This window comes from Mus pahari, chromosome 5, assembly GCF_900095145.1.
Source record: "Mus pahari chromosome 5, PAHARI_EIJ_v1.1, whole genome shotgun sequence".
NCBI lineage: Eukaryota > Metazoa > Chordata > Mammalia > Rodentia > Muridae > Mus > Mus pahari.
In genome coordinates, this window is record NC_034594.1 from 29,035,099 (window position 1) to 29,052,458 (window position 17,360).

Sequence of the window (17,360 nt, forward strand, 5' to 3'; positions counted from 1 at the left end):
TGGCTGGGTGCCAGTATCGGTATCTGACTCTTTAATTCTCTTTTTGTTTTGTCCTTGTGTGCTTTGTGGATATCAGAGTAATTATGGCTTCATAGAATGAAATATATAGTGTTCCTTCTGTTTCTCTTTTATGAAATAGTTTGAAGAATATTGGTATTAGGTCTTCTTTGAAGGTCTGGTAGAATTTTACACTAAATATGTCTGTATCTGGGTGACTCTGTCTATATCAGTCTCTTTTATCCCTGGGTTGCTTCAGGTCTCCTTGTAGGTCTTCAGTCCTCTCTGCAGTAGGACTCCTGTGAGGCATTCCATTGGGGGGGGGAGGATCCTCAGAGTAGCAGAGAAGCTGTTAATCTGATGCCTTGGCTGCAGATCTCCTGGGAAGCCTTCAGACTGTTGTTGTCCTCTGTAAAGCTGTTCTCCAGGAGTTCTCCAGACTGTGGTTTCTTTCTCTTTGTGTGCAGCAGAATGCCAGGGAGGCTTTCATTCTATTGGGTCATTTGCCTTGTGTGCCATAAAACTTCCAGGACTTCTTCAGACTGTGTTGTCTGTGGCCCAGTTGCCCTGTGTACAGAGGAACTCCTGGAATGCCGTGAAACTCTGGTCTCTTTATGAGAGGAGATAAGCTGTTGACCAGTTGCTCAGTTACCCTGTTTCCAGAGCAACAAGTGTCAATTGCCCTGAGTATAGCAGATCTCCTGGAATACCTCAGGATGTGGTGTCTCCAGGGAAGCTGACTAGCTAGCAGTCTGTCACACCAGAGAATACCAGCTGGAAGGGCAGTAGAATTCTGTGGGCAAAGGTTGAAGGGTGATGGGTCCCAAATTCACTGGGGTCCCAGCAGTAGGTATGGGAGTTTGGGGAGAGAGGAATCCTTACCAAATGATCTTGAGTGTAGAGTTCCTTATCTCATTCCCCACTCTTGCCTCCAAGAAGGAGCTCACCCACTCTCCCACCCATGATATCCCCCTACTCTGGGGCCTTAATACTTTCCAGGATTAGCTACATCTTCTCTCACAAAGGCCAGACCAGATAGTCCTCTGCTAGATATATACATGCTGGGGCCCTCAGAGAAGCCCCTGTATGTTGCCTGGTTGGTGGCTCAGTCTCTGGAAGCTCCAAAGGCCTGGGTTAGTTGAGACTGCAGGTCTTCCTATTGTGTCTCTTTCCATTTTAGCTCCTTCGATCCTTCCTCAAGTTTCTTCATAGTTGTCAGAGACTTCAGTCCAGTTGTTGGGTGTAAGGATCTGCATGTGTCTCAGTCAGCTACTTTGCAGGGCCTCTCAGAGGACAGCCATGCAAGGTCTTGTCTATAAACCTATCATAGCATAATAATAGTGTGAGGATTTGGTGCCCCCATCCCATGAGATGGATCACAAGTTAGGCCACTCAGTGGACGACACCATTATTGTCCCTGCAGTTCTTTTAGACAGGAACAACTCTCTGTCAGAAATTTTGACTGTGATTTGATAACCCTGTCCCTCAACTTAGGGCCCTGTCTCTGTACTAGAGTTTGGAGACTGAGTTCTACTGTTGTGAATGTCTCTGTGCTGCATGCATTTTGATGTTAATTCTGCTCTCCCAGGAAGGATTGTCTGGAATGAGGAATGCTCCTCATATACTCAGGTGACTTCTCATGAACCTCCCTGAATGAATAAAAGGATCAATCATTGGTCAGGTTGAACTGAGGGAGAGAGGAAGCAGGAGAGAGTTAGGAGCTTTTGAATAGGGGATAGTGAAAGGGCAAGATGTAGCTGCTAGTGTCTCCCAGTTTTATGGAAGCTTCGCCAGGATTTGCCACCTCAGGAATTAGATTTAATATGGTTTACAAGATTAGGATTCTAGTCGTTGCACCTAGAGATTGAGTTACCATTGTTTCTCAATTGTCTGTGTGACTCGATGGGTTCCAGAGGGAAAGGTAAGGCAGCAAAGCATGGGTTTTCGTAATGTGCACCACAAAGGCCGTGGGGGTTTTGAAGCCTGGGGCTGGTGTGGTCGTGACCCTCCAGTGTGAACTTAGAGAGTTGAGTGGCGACATTTCAGGAATCACTGGGCCAGAGAGACTGAGGAGATGAGAAACCTGCTGGTGCCATGCAGCCCTCAAGTTCCCAGAATAGTGAGCAATATCGGTATTTTAAAAAAAAATTTTCTGCAACATTCCCCTTCCCCACTGTTGGCATTTTGACTAAGATCACTGCCATTGAGTCATGGGAGTCTCCCATATCAAAGGTCTCTGAAACTTTTTAGAGGGTCCCCCCACTGCCCACTCCCAAAAGCTGCAAATATAAATTCTCTTGGCCATCTGGGATTCTCTTCTGACCACCAACCCTATTCTGATCCTATTCCCCTTTCCCCCCACTCTCCCACTACCACACAGGTTTCTCCCTCCATCTGCCTCCCATTATTATTTTGTGTTTCTCATTCTAAGTGGGATGAAGCATCCTCTCTAAGGCCTTCCTTCTTGTTAAACTTCTTAAGGTATGTGAGTTTTATCCTGGGTTTTATGTACATTTTGGCTAATAAACACTTTTCAGTGAGTACCTATCATACATGTCCTTTGGTATTGGGATTACCTTTCTTGAGATGACATTTTCTAATTCCATCCATTTATTTGCAAAATTCATGATATTCTCATTTCAAATGTTAAATATTGTTTCATTGTGTAAATGAACAACATTTTTATATGATGTTTTTGTTTAGGGATATCTAGGTTGTTTCCAGCTTCTGAATATTACAAATGAGGTTGCCATGGACATAGTGAAGCACATGTCTTTGTGGTATGGTAGGGCAATTTTTTTGGATATATTCACATGAGTGGTAGAGCTGGGTCTTCAGGTAGAACGATTTTCAATTTTCTGAGAAACCACCAGATTGATTTCCAAAGTGTTTGTATCAGTTTGCAATCCCATCAGCAATGGAGGAGAGTTTCTTCACATCCTTGGCAGCATGTGTAGTCACTTGAGGTTTTTTTTTTTGTTGTTGTTGTTAGTTTGGTTTGGTTTGGTTTGGTTTGGTTTGGTTTTTTTGGTTTTTTGATACAGGGTTTCTCTGTGTAGCTCTGGCTGTCCTGGAAGGCTATCCATATTGGTATAATATAGAACTTGAGGGTTGTTTTTATTTGCATTTCCCTGATGACTAAGGATGCTGTATATTTCTTTAAATGCTTCTCAGCCATTTGATATTTCTCTTATGTGAATTCCCTGTTTATCTCTGTACCTCATATTTTTAAATTGAGTTATTAGGTTGTTTGGAGTCTAACTTCTTGACTTCTTTATATTTTGGATACTAGCTTTCTTTCTATCAGATATAGGGTTATTGAAGATCTTTTCCCAATCTGTAGGTTGCCAATCTGTCCTTTTGATAGTGTCCTTTGCCTTACAGAAGCTTTTCAGTTTCATGAGACTCCATTTATTAATTGTGGATCTTAGAACTTGAGCAATTGATGTTCTATTCAGGAAATTTCCCCCTGTCCCATTGAGTTCAAGGTTGTTTCCCACTATTTCTTCTATCAGATTCAGTGTATCTCGTTTTTTGTTGATGTCCTTGATCCACTTGGACCTGAGATGTCAGCAAAGTATTAAATAGGGATCTATTTTCATTCTCCTATATGCAGACAACTGGTTTGACCAATATCATTTATTGAATTTATTTTGATATTTCCACTGCATTACTTTGGTTTCTTTGTCAAAGATCAATTGTCCATAGGCATGTGGGTTTATATCTAGGTCTTTGATTTGACTCCATTGCTCAACCTCTCTATCTTTGTACTAATACTATGAGGATTTCATCACAAATTGCTTTGTATTCCAGTTTAAGCCAAGAATGATTATTTCCCAAGAAGATCGTTTATTGTTGAGAATTATTTCATATAACCTAGGTCTTTTGTTATTTGGTATGAAATTGAAAATTGTTCTTCCCGTGTATATGAGGAATTGTTTTGAAATTTTAATGGGGATTGCATTGAAATTGAATTCGTAAATTGCTTTTGGTAAGTTAGCCATTTTTAATATTCTAATCCTATCAACAATGAGCATGGGAGATAATTCCATTTTCTGAGTTCTTCTTTGATTTCTTTTTTCAGGGATATAAAGTTCTGGTCATATCGATCTTTAACTTGCATGGTGCAAGCTACACCAAGATATTTTATACTATTTGTGGCTATTGTGAAAGGTTTTGTTTCCCTAATATCTTTCTCAGCCTGTTTGTCATTCTACAAAAGAAGGCTACTGCTTTGTTTGAGTTAATTCTATATTCTGCCCCTTTGCTGAATTTATTTATTCACTGGAGGAGTTATGTGGTACAATTTTTGGGGTCTCTTATGTATACTGTAATATCATCTGCAAAGAGTGGTACTTTGACTTCTTCCTTTCAAAATTGTATTCTCTTTATCTTCTTCTGTTGTCTAATTGTATTAGGTAGAACTTCAAATACTATATTGAATAGATTTTAAGAGAGTGGGCAGCCTTGTCTTGTCTCTGATTTTAATGGAAGTGCTTCTAATTTCTCTCTATTGGATTTGATGTTAACTGTTGGGATGCTACATATTAATTTTATTATGTTGACGTATGTACCATGAATTAGATATCTTTCAAATATGTTTAACCCGAGGGGTGCTGTATATTATCTAAGGCTTTTTCATTTTGATGATCATATGATGTTTTCCTTGAGTCTTTTTTACATAGTTTATTACATTGATCGATTTTCATACATAGAACCACCTTGCATCTCTGAGATAAAGCCTACTTTATTATGTTAAAAGATGGTTTCATCTGTTCTTGGATTTGGTATCCAAGCATTTTATTGAGTATTTTTGCTTTGCTATTCATAAGCAAAATTGATCCAAAGTTCTCTTTCTTTATTGGCTATTGGTGTGGTTTAGGTATCAGAGTAACTGTGGCTACACACATAGAATGAATTAGGTAGTGTTCTTTGTGTATCTATTTTGCAAAATACTTTGAGGAGTATTGGTGTTAGCTCTTCTTTAAGGTCTGGTAGAATTCTGCAGTAAAATCATCTGGCCCTGGAGTTTTTTGATAGGAGGTTTTTAATGAGTACTTCTATTTTTGTATTGCTTTGGGGAATATTTAGATAGTTTATCTGATCTTGACTTTACTTTAGCACATGTTATCTGTCTAGAATATCATCTGTTTCATGTAAATTTTCCTGTTTGGTTCAATATTAGCTTTTATAGTAAGGTCTGATTGTTTTTTTCTTTTAATGTCCTAAGCTTATTTTCTCAAAGAACCAGTTCTTGGTTTTGTTCATTCTTTGTATTGTTCACTCTACTGTTTCTAATTGGTTGATTTAATCTCTGAGTTTGAGTATTTCCTCCCATATACTCCTGGTGGGTGTGCTTGCTTCTTTCTGTTCTAATGCTTTCAGGTGTGCTGTTAGGTTGCTTGTATGGGATCTCTCCAATTACTTCATTAACTCACTCAGTGCTATGAATTTTCCTCTTAACACTGCTTTCATTGTGTCCCATAACTTTGGGAATGCTGTGTCTTCATTTCATTGTATTCTTTAAAGACTAAAATGGGTGTTTATTTCTTCATTGACCAAGTTATAATTGAGTAGAGAGTTGTGTAGCTTCCATGAGTATGTGGATTTTCTGTTGTTTTTTGTTGATAGTGAAGTCCAGAGGTGATCTGATAGTATGCATGGGATTATTTCAATTCTCTTATACCTGTTGAGGCTTGTTTGATCAAATTTGGAGAAGGTGACAGAATGTTCTTAGAAGAAGGTATATTCTGTTGTTTCAGTATGAAATGTTCTTTAAAAATCTGTTAAATCAATTTTGTTCATAAGTTCCATTAGGTTCACTGTGTCTCTGTTTAGTTTCTGTTTCCATGATCTATCCATTGATGAGAGTGGAGAAGTGAGGTCCCCTACTATTGTTTTGTGAGTTTCAACATTTGTTTTGATATTCAGTGATATTACATTTCCAAATATGGGTACTTTTGAATTTAGGGCCTAGATTTTTCACAATTGAGGGTTCATTTTGATAGATTTTTCCTTTGTCCAGTATGCAATGTCCTTCCCCATTTTTTTGATATCTTTCTGTTGAAAGTCTATTTTTTATATTAAAATAACTACTACACCTTGTTTCTTGACACAATTGCCTGGAAAACTTTGTTCCAGTCTTTTACTCTGAGGTAGTTTCTGCCTTTGTCATTGAGGTGTGTCTCTTGTATGCAATAAATTCTGGATCTTGTTTATATCCAGTCCATTAGCTTGTTGCTTTTTATTGGGGAGTTGAGTCCATTGATGTTGAGAAAAAAATAATTTTTTATTATGAGAAGTGACAAAAATTAAAAAATATATAATTATTTCCCATCATTGCTGTCATGGAAATGGCTTTCAGAGAATACTGGTCAGATGAATATTATTGCTTCCTACTTTTCAAGTGGTATATACAATACTAAGACATGGGGTTTGAGTTTTGGGGGTCCATGTTGTCTGTAATTGCTACTCTTGTTCTCCTGCTTATATAGGGATGAAATTTGATCAATCGGTGTCCTGTACCTGTAAAATAAATGTGCACCTTAATAGAGTCTTCTATTATTCAAATGAAATGCTTACATTAATAGTCAGATTTTATTAGAGAAATTTTGCAGTATAGTTGACAGAAAAAAGTCAGGCACTTGTACATGAACCTACAAATAGTATACTAATATTTCACCCTACATATAAGGCTCAGAAACCATCTTGTAAGAGGAGTTGAAAGAGTGTTAGAAGCAAACTTTAGGGAAGGCCATGGCTACATTTTATGTTCAGGTCATGACAGGGCTACTGTACTCCTAAAACAAAAGTCATTGTATTTGACACACAAGATCTACCAATATTCATGCCTATAATTATTCCAGCATGGTTGGGAGAGCAAGTAATGAGTTCCTATCCATACATCAGGAGCTCTTTACACCTCATTGTTTCTGGAAGAGGACAACAGTTGGACTTAAGGGTTCATCTGCTGTCAAATGAGCTCAGCTCCAGTTGATGACTGGATATATCCATGATTATATGGGCAACTAAGTTGGGATATGTGTGTTATTAAAAAAAGAAGATGGAACTATAAGAGAGGAAAAGAAGTAGGTAATGGAATTTTGAGGAACTTGGGAAAGTTTGAAGGAAGAGTTGGGGATAAATATGATCAATATACTTTGTGTTTATTTTTTAAATTCTCAAACAATTTTATACAATATATTAAAATTTTGTTCTAGCCCCTAAGTCCAGGAGTCAACCCCAGTTGTCAAACCAGTCCTGTTCTGTACTCACCTGTTAGCAGTCATGTGCTATACTTGCCTGCCTCTTTGTTTTTTCTTTCAATACAACAGATACCTCTGTGTCTTTTGTCAAGGACTTCCTTGCCATTGTAGTGGCCATGGCCATCTCCAAGATGGTGGTAGCACCCATCTAGTGGTTCAAGATTCTACTGCAGGTGCAGCATGCCAGCAAGCAAATCACTGCAGAAAGGCAATACAAAGGCATTATAGACTGCCTGGTTTGTACCCCAAAGGAGAGGGAATTCTGTACCTTCAGGTGTAGTAACCTGACCAGTGTCATCAGGTACTGCCCTACTCAGGATCTCACCTTGGCCTTCAAAGATAAATACAAGCAGATCTTTCTGGGTGGTTGGACAAGAGGACCCAGTTTTAGCAACCCTTTGCAAGGAACCTGGCATTAGATTGTGTCACTGGGTCCTTATCCTTGTGCTTTGTGTACCCTCTTGATTAATCATACCTGTCCAGCAGCTTATGTGGGCAAAGCTGGAACTGATAGGGAATTCAAAAGCCTTGGTGATTGCCTGTTTAAGATATGCAGATCTAATGGAATTAAAGGCCTGTTCCGATGCTTTAATATGTCAGTAAAGGGCATTATCATCTATCAAGCTGCTTACGTTGATATCTATGACACTGCAAAGGGAATGTTCCCAAATCCCAAGAATACTTATATCTTCATCATCTGGATGTTTGTGTTGTCTGTCACTACTGTTGCTGGCCTGAATCCGAATCCACTTCCTGTCCTTTGGACATGGTTCACAGTCATATGATGGTACAGCAGAGATGCAAAGGAACTACATATATATATATATATATATATATATATATATATATATATATATATCACCATATCTTGAAAATTTCTTGACAGATTTTTCTTGGTTTGTCTGTTTTATCAATGGCAAATATTATAGTCATTTTCTATTGGGGTACACTTCTGCAAACAAATCTTTTATCTCTCTTCCAAAGTAATCACACTCTTACATAAGGTGAACTGTAGCTAGTGCTTATTAGGAACACTATTACCTTTATATCCCACAACTGTTAGAAGAATTGCAGTAGCAACATTCGAACAATCTAACAGCAATTTCTGAAGGTATTCACAGTCTCAGGTTTCTGGCAGATCTGTTGGCTCATTAAATCTCAATGAGATGTTTTGTAGGAAAATGAGAGTAATTCAATTTAAAGGCTCTTGAGCAAAATATGTTCCTTAGCTCAATTGGCTAATTATCTATAAGCATGTGGAGAGCTGGACATCTCCCAAACAAAAGCAATTCTAAGTCTTCAACTGAGGTTCTTCAATTCATAAGACAAAAATGTAGAGTTTCTAAACATGCTAAAATTGTTATTTCCAAATGCTTCATCCAAATACATGCCTTACGCCCGTGTTCTCATTTTAAAAGATCATTTGGAAGTTTATGTTACTTATAAAAACCTTATAATCCAGCCAATAATACTGTATCACTAAAATAGCAAAAGCATCTAAAATTGTGGCTTATAACTCGGCAATTACTACATTCAAGACTCAGTGCTTTATGTAGAGATACATATACATAGACTAAATAATTTATTCTCTTACCAGGTATTTCAGTTCAATTCTACCATTGATTGGAACTTGTAGAGGTATTAATAAAACATTATGTCTAAACATCACATAATGGCCCGTGCACTATTACATCCATATGTATACCACTAAGCTACAAACTATAAACTTTCAAAGTTTTGAATTATTCAAAGTTAAAGACACAGCATATTTATTAGACAGAATGAAATCTTATGGGATTTGTATGTAGGCTAAATGTTTCAAATGGACAGTAAAAATAATTCTTAAAATAAATAGAAGATACATTCGTAAAGATTAATGTTTCTTATATTTTCCTACTTCATTATTTGAGGTTTATCTATAGATATTATTGAAGTTATCTGTGGCAATTAAAGAAAACAAATTTAGAAATAGCATCATTCTCAAATGTGTCTTGCAAAAACTGCAAAAGTTTTTCTTAAATACCAAAAATCTTTTTGTGTCCCCAGTTTTTCCATAAAATTCAAGCAAAAAATATAAATGATTTTATTGACAGGAGTTCTTCACAATTTGTGTAAACGTTCACATATTAAATGTGACACACACTAAAACACCCCCCCACACACACACACTCTTGGCAATTGTTATTATTTTCATTTCTATCCTATATGTGAAATCCAAAGTCATACACACACACACACACACACACACACACACACACACACACGCACACACTGTATTGTATTTACCCTCATCAACCATCCTGTTATTGATTGTCTCAGCTCATCTGAACTCTCACCTGAGCTTCTCAGGTTTGAAGATGATAAGATCAAAATGCCAGTTTCAACTTTTTCAAGAGTTCTATCTTTTGCCATTAGTGTTTGATTTTCTTCAATGTTGAATTATGTTTGCTTTTGTTTATTAGAGTTAGGTTTAAACATTAGGAAGTGGATATGACATGTCACATTTCATTGGTAAAATAAATAACAACTTCTGAACCTATTTCTTATTTTTAATTTTTTTGTGGAAATGTGGATTCCTTTCTGAGTGATTAATTTTCAATAAACACAAATACTAAGACACATGCACAATATTTCCATGGTTTTAAAACATTTCACAGTAGTAAAACATTATGCACCAGTTTCTTTTCTAATGTGTACAGCAAGTTCTAGCTTAGGAAGAGTGACTGCATTTAAGTATGTAAGACTACAAACAGCAATGTATCACCCACTACACATTAAGAAATTAATGCTCTTCCAATAAATATGCAAACCACTTACATATGCCACACTAATCTTTAACAAGAAAAAGTAAAGTGGAACTGTTTTCTTCCCCTTTCAGATAATAAGATCAATGGTAGTTAACTTTAAAAGTCAATGAATAGAGAAATGCCAGGGTGGGAGGACAGGAGTTGGTAGGTGGGGGAGCGCCCTCATAGAGGCAAGGGGAAGGGAGATGGGATAGGGGTTTCCTGAAGAAGAGACCTGGAAAGGAGAAAACTTTTGAAATGTAAATAAAGAAAATATCCAATTAAAAAAAAAATAGTTCTGCCTGAACCATCTAATACTATTCTAACTAGATTTTGAAATCAGGCTTACCTTCCTCAGAGGCTTTTTGTTTAAAGGTAACCTTGACTCCCTCTATAATCTGTTCTACCTTTTTAAAATTTGCATCAGAATTATTAATTAGCTTATTTTTATTCAAATTATTTCTGGTAAACTATGGATTTTTTTGTGTTTCTTCTTCCCGTGAATCCTGCTAAATACTTGCTTTAACAAACTTAATTTATTCAGCAGACAGATTTCCTTTTCTCAGTCCTTTAATATTTATACCATGGTTGTTAACTTTATGTTTTTTAAAAGTCTACAGTACTGAATAGAAATAAACTTAATTTTATTAATTTATAACATCAGAGACTATCAGTACCTAAATGACAAATGAATAATTTCAAATTCAGGAATTGTATTTGAAATAATAATATATTCTATTCTAGATAAAGATCTGTATTAGCATTAATGCACACATTGCTTATGAAGGATTAAACAATTTAAAAATATTAACTCAATAGATTTAATTGCTATTAATAATTTTTGCCAATGATTTAAGAGTAAGTATCACTCTGTTAAGCTCTCACCTTTCTTTCTCTCATTTCTAGCCCTCCTTTTCTCCTACCCTTCCTCCCTTCTCTCCATGTGGCCATGGCCGACCTCTCTCTTTTACATCCGCTCTTTCTCTCTGCCTTTCTACAATAAAGCTCTAAAACCATAAAAAATAAGAATAAGTATCATATCCATTGTTTTTTAAAGAAAGTATCCATGATATATGAATAATACACACACACACACACACACACACACATATATATGGTTGTGATCAGATTTATTAGATATATATATATATATCTAATAAATGAACAAATTTCAGAAATTTGTCTACAATTACTTATAAAGTCTGCAGAAATTAGAGACATTTCTATAAAATATAAGAAAAGAAATTTTACTCCATTTCCTATAAGATCTTCCAATTATAAAAAGTGTCAGGTTCTTTCCCATTCTAAGTCAGATTTGAAGTTTCTAGCAATAGGAAAATATTTTACTGACAGACTAATGTACCATGGAGTAGTTGATCATATAAAACATTATATTTTCTCCAGATTTTTGGATTCTTTCAAAAATATCTTTAAATGCATATCTTAGAAATGCCTTAAAAGCCATGCGTGGTGGTGCATGCCTTTAATCTCAGCACTTGGGAGGCAGAGGCAGGCAGATTTCTGAGTTCGAGGCCAGCCTGCTTTATAAAGTGAGTTCCAGGACAGCCAGAGCTATACAGAGAAACCCTGTCTCGAAAAAGAAAGAAAGAAAGAAAGAAAGAAAGAAAGAAAGAAAGAAAGAAAGAAAGAAAGAAAGAAAGAAAGAAAAGAAAAGGCTTAAAATAAAATAAGGGTACATTTTATTGTAAGTGGCAGCTAAATTGGATGTACTGGGTGGCAAAGCCAGAATGTATGATACATCATTGAAATTATAGAAAATTTGGGCATTAGGTTGTGATCAGTAGTGATGATTTAGAAACCCAAGATAATCACAGGGTGATACTGGAAGTAAATGTATTTCATATACTTAACTACTGTGCCTAGCACTTTTACCCATAAAGGAGTAATTTAACATTCTCTTTTTAGTAGCAAACAAGTAAACATTGTGAGTTATAATGTAGAAGAGAGTGTCATGTTTCCCTCAAAGTAAGACATCCCTTCTTGGGGGCAGGAAGTATATCATAAAACTCAAAAATCTACAGGCACTTAAGAGGTCCAGGGATATCAGCACTTTAATAGATTCACAAGGGCAAAGTTTTTTTTTTTTTTTCTGTTTTTCCTTTTTTTAAATTAGATATTTTCTTTATTTACATTACAAATGCTATCCTAAAAGTTCCCTATACCCTCCCCCGTCCCTGCTCCCTTACTCACCCCCTCCCACTTCTTGGCCCTGGCATTCCCCTGTACTGGAGCATATATAGTTTGCAAGACCAAGGGGCCTCTCTTCCCAATGATGGCCGAATAGGCCATCTTCTGCTACGTATGCAGCTTGAGACACAAGCTCTAGGGGTACTGGTTAGTACATATTGTTGTTCCACCTATAGGTTTGCAGACCCCTTCAGCTCCTTGGGTACTTTCTCTAGCTCCTCCATTGGGGAACCTGTGTTCCATCCAATAGCTGACTGTGAGCATCCACTTCTGTGTTTGCCAGGCACTGGCATAGCCTCACAAGAGACTGCTATATCAAGGTCCCTTCAGCAAAATCTTGCTGGTATGTGCAATGGAGTCTGGGTTTGGTGACTGATGATGGGATGGATCCCCGGGTGTGGTAGTCTCTGGATAGTCCATCCTTTCATCATTTCATCTTAGCTCCAAACTTTTTCTCTGTAATTCCTTTCATGGGTATTTTGTACCCTATTCTGAAGAGGAATGAAATATCCACACATTGGTCTTCCTTATTGGTTTTCTTTTGTTTTGCAAATTGTATCTGGGGTATTCTAAGTTTCTGGACTAATATGCACTTATCAGTAAGTGCATATCTAGTGACTTCTTTTGTGATTGGGTTACCTCACTNAGGATGATATCCTCCAGATNCATCCATTTGCCNAAGAATTTCATAAATTCATTGTTTTTAATAGCTGAGTAGTACTCCATTGTGTAAATGTCCCACATTAACTGTATCCATTCCTCTATTGAGGGACATCTGGGTTCTTTCCAGCTTCTGGCTATTATAAATAAGGCTGCTATGAACATAGTGGAACATGTGTGTCCATGTTATATGTTGGAGCATCATTTGGGTATATGCCAAGTTTCCTCAGGTAGTACTATGTCCAATTTTCTTTTTAAAAAAAATAGTAGGAACAAATGCTGTTGATAAGACTTTGTGGGTACTAGCCAGTATCTTGGACAGGAAGTTCCCAGTAAGCAATTTTGTTTAGTTATGATTCATGTGCTTTTCAGTAATATACCTATCTAAAAATCACTCATGCTCCCTTAAGTACCCCTTTACTCATGTTTCTGTAGCTAACACAGAGGAAAAAGAAACAGGATGACTCACCAAACTACATTTCAGCATAATAATTTATTTGGTGAGGGTTGGCATCCTATCTGGATTCCACTGGAAGAAAAGTTCTTTCCTTATTGTAATATAAGAAAATTATGTCTTCAGCTGTGGAGGAGAGAAGGCAAACAAAGAGAACAGTATCTAATTTTGCTGTTTTAATTGGTAGATATTAGAAATTTTATACTGTTAGCAGATGACTAACAAGGATGGAATCAGGGAACCATTGGTGGTAGATGAGAAATGACATATCCACATATGGGCAGCATTGATTGCATTCAATGGATTATAACCAAAAAGAAAGGAAAGAAGAAAAGAAGGAAAGTAGGGAGGAAGGGAGGAAGGAAGGAAGAAAAGAGTGGATATGAGGTTTGAACTATGTGTTGCTGGTAGCACCCTGGACGATGCTGGAATGGCTATGGAAAGATACATGGTATACATTTATATTCTTTCAAAAATTTAAAATAAATAACTTTTTTTGCTTTCATTCTATAATATGAACAAGTGAATATACAAAAACATTACACAACCATGTATAATATTGTATAATATGAGGACACTCAAATAACTGTTGATAAATGTTGGTGAGATAAGTCAGACTGAAAAATGCATAGTAAATGATATCAATTAAAGAACATTCTGCAAAATGAAGAGGTAGAGAGAAAGAAAATATGGGAGTTGCAGTTAGATTAGATGAGAAGATGAAGAAATTATTCCTAGAGGCAAAACACTTGAGAGATTTGATACTACCTCACTAAGCTGTAATGTGAGTATGTTACTCAGTGTTTGCCAGTATTTACAAAATTCACAAAACATAGGGTATCACAAAAGAGGCTCTGAAGTTCAACAATTCACATATTAATTTTGGTTAATTTTCATAATGAATATCTGAGATTCATACTTAGTATTTCTACAAAGCAAAAATACTCAACAAATGAAATTACTAATGGAAAAAGTTTGATGAGGAGCACAACATTAATAACCATACTATTTTAAAATAATATATTCCAAATACTTAAATAATTAAATGATGAGTGTCAGTATCAAAGTCGGGCAGAATTTGTTTCATTTTAAAATTAATGTATTATTTTATATTTTAGTATCTAATATTTTTGATGAAAAGAAATATAGCATTCAGAATTTCCTCAGAGCTCATGTTTTGTTTTTATTACATGGAGTATCCCATAAATTTTGCATGATATAAATGAGACATTTCTATATCATTGTCATAATTTTATGGGATTCAGAATACAACACAATTAATATCAATTTCCTAGATGTATAATAAGATTAATCAATATGAGTGATTATTCTATAAGTCTATTCCTTTAACTTCCATTTTTATTTCAGGTCATGATAAATATATTATTTTGAAATATGAAATGTCCTGGAAATCTAATAACCAGTCTTTATTTCTTCATTTTCACAGTTAAAAAATAGCATGAGAATCTAAGTTTACAGATCAATTTTTAATCTGAGAATTAGAGAAGAAAATGTTACTGTTTAAAAGACTTATCCATAAAGAGAACTGTGTATGTTTCATCTTCTCAATCCTGAACACATGAATTTTTTGTAGTAAAAGAATTCCAATAATAGAAAAAGTAAGGCTTTGTTGCTTGATTTTCTTTTCTTTGTGTTGTATAACAATTGTAGCTAATAATATTAGCACAGTCTGTTTAAACCTTCTGTGGTGATTGATGTCCCATGCTGAATAAGTTAAGTCTGTCTTGAGTGGATCTGTGCCAAATGAAACATGAAAGATGAGTAGGTTACTATGAAATGCAAGTTTTACTTCAGTGTAATCAGTTTATGTGTAAGTTGAACAGATCCAATACAAAATTTAGAGGTTAATGATCTTGTACATCTGCAGATAATGTCACCAAAAAGAACTAAATAATGTATCAGTTCTATGTAGGTAATATTCCCAAGGCCATTGTTGTCCATTTGGCTTGTCTTTGTCCTGCTGTATCACTGGAAGTTCAGATCATGGTGACGTTTGGTAGTAAATTTTTCTTGAACATTTCTTCTTGGCTTTTGACTATTGTCATACTGGTGGATTTTGAGGATAATTGCTGAAGTCCTCTGTGATTTCTGATCTCTTCTTTAACAAATGAAATTAGACCCTACAATAAGGGTTTCACGTTAATTTTTTTCTTTAAAACTGAAATGTTCAAATTGCAACACTATAATCCAGCAATATTAGGATTTTAATCAATCTGTGGGTAAATGAAAAAGCTATTTGAGACTGAAAAGTACTGAGTTATATTTTCAGGGGAATTAATTCCTTCATTTCTACTGGGTTCATCAGACAACAAGTCCAGCAGTTCCTAGAAAAAATAGAACCTCTTACTGTTATAACTTCTCCTGAGGAAGAGTGTGTTCTAAGGTAATACATTGCTTTACTTTGTCAATATGTGACTTGGAGACATCCAGGCTTAGAGGTTTTATCTTATGGAGACTTACCATAACTCAAAAGCCATTTGGGGTAGGCAGCAGCTATATTTTCTTGCAGGGACAAGATAAAATGGAGCATATGTTTACATATTCCTAATAAATCTGCCAGACTGGAAATAATGGGAAGACATAGGTTGATTACTCTGTAATTACCCTATCTCATAAAGTGAATATGTCTTAAAGTGGCACATCTACTTTACAAACAAAACAAAACAAAACACATTGTATTGCAACAGTTTCACACATTTTATGTCCCCACAATGTCATGAATTGTTGACAATAAACTCTAAAAGTGTGTTGTTTTCAATGGTTTCCACTCTCTTCAGTAATCCTGGTTGAAGAAAAACAGATATGTTGATTGCTAACTCAGTTTCTACTGTTATGTTTTCAGATTTCTCAGACTGGAAAAGGTACCTCTAGCTGTTGTGATTTTAGAGAATGAAGTTGTTAAGGCCAGCTGCATGTTTCCAAGTGCAGATGAAGGAACCAACCACTATATGGAGTGCAACTCAACATATGGGACTAGGGAGCCAGGCAAATGGCAGCTGAGGAGGTTGCCTCAATACCAGGGAGAAAACCAAACTACAGACTCAGAATAGCCTGGATTTTTTAACCTTAGAGATCACACTGATTCGTGATAGCTGTCACTGTCTCAGTAACAAATGTTCACATATTTAAGAGATCTGAATGAAAGATATGCACCCTTTATTTTCTTTCATCTATGTCCAATTCTTTCAGGGAAATCAGAGTTCCATTTTGTGTGTTCTTAATATTGATTAATAAATGTGAAAATAAACTAAACAAGAAGTCATAGGATTATTTTATTAATGTTTGAGAGAAAATAACAGGGAACATGAACTATAACTAATAGTTTCTTCCAGAAGATGGAACATAGCAAAAATTAAGAAGAAAATGACATAATTAGTTGAGATATGGTCCAAGAAAGCAGGAAACAGAGCAATGTAGGCAGCAAACAAGCAGGAGGAGGAATGTCTTTAAAGAAAGAGTGAGAATTTCCAGAGTGCCAAGGTAGGATTGTTCAATATTTTCTTTCTGGTATCCAAAGAAGACACAGGAGGAATTTGGGAAAGGGGAGGCAAAAGCAGGAGGGAAAACAGTAATCAGGATATATCATGTGAGAAAAGAATCTACTTTAAAGAAAAGGAAAAAATGCTATTAGAAATGATAACATTTCTACATGGTTTCTGGCTACTACCTGGACCATGGGCATGTACATGATCTAGACAGGGAGCCATTGAAGAGAACTCTTAAAACTTGTGATAGAGATCCTGATACATCCCACTTCACAGTTTATACGATTTCTGACAATGATTGCAGTGGGAAAAAACTCAGATTTTGTTGTTGTTGTTGTTATTGTTGTGTTGTGGTTGTTGTCTTTATGGAGTTAGTCACTGGAAGTTTAACCATGGTCAAGTGACTATATAGGTAACAAAAATTGGACTTGTTTTGCTTTTTCTTCTTCTTTTCTTTCAGGAATGTCACAAGAGTAGAGAGTGG

The 17,360-nt window shown here is 35.9% G+C and overlaps 1 pseudogene; it reads left to right on the forward strand.

The window, feature by feature from the left end:
* The first annotated feature begins 1,899 nt into the window (after positions 1 to 1,899).
* On the forward strand, positions 1,900 to 8,047 carry LOC110321451 (annotated as a pseudogene).
* The last annotated feature ends 9,313 nt before the right edge of the window (positions 8,048 to 17,360 follow it).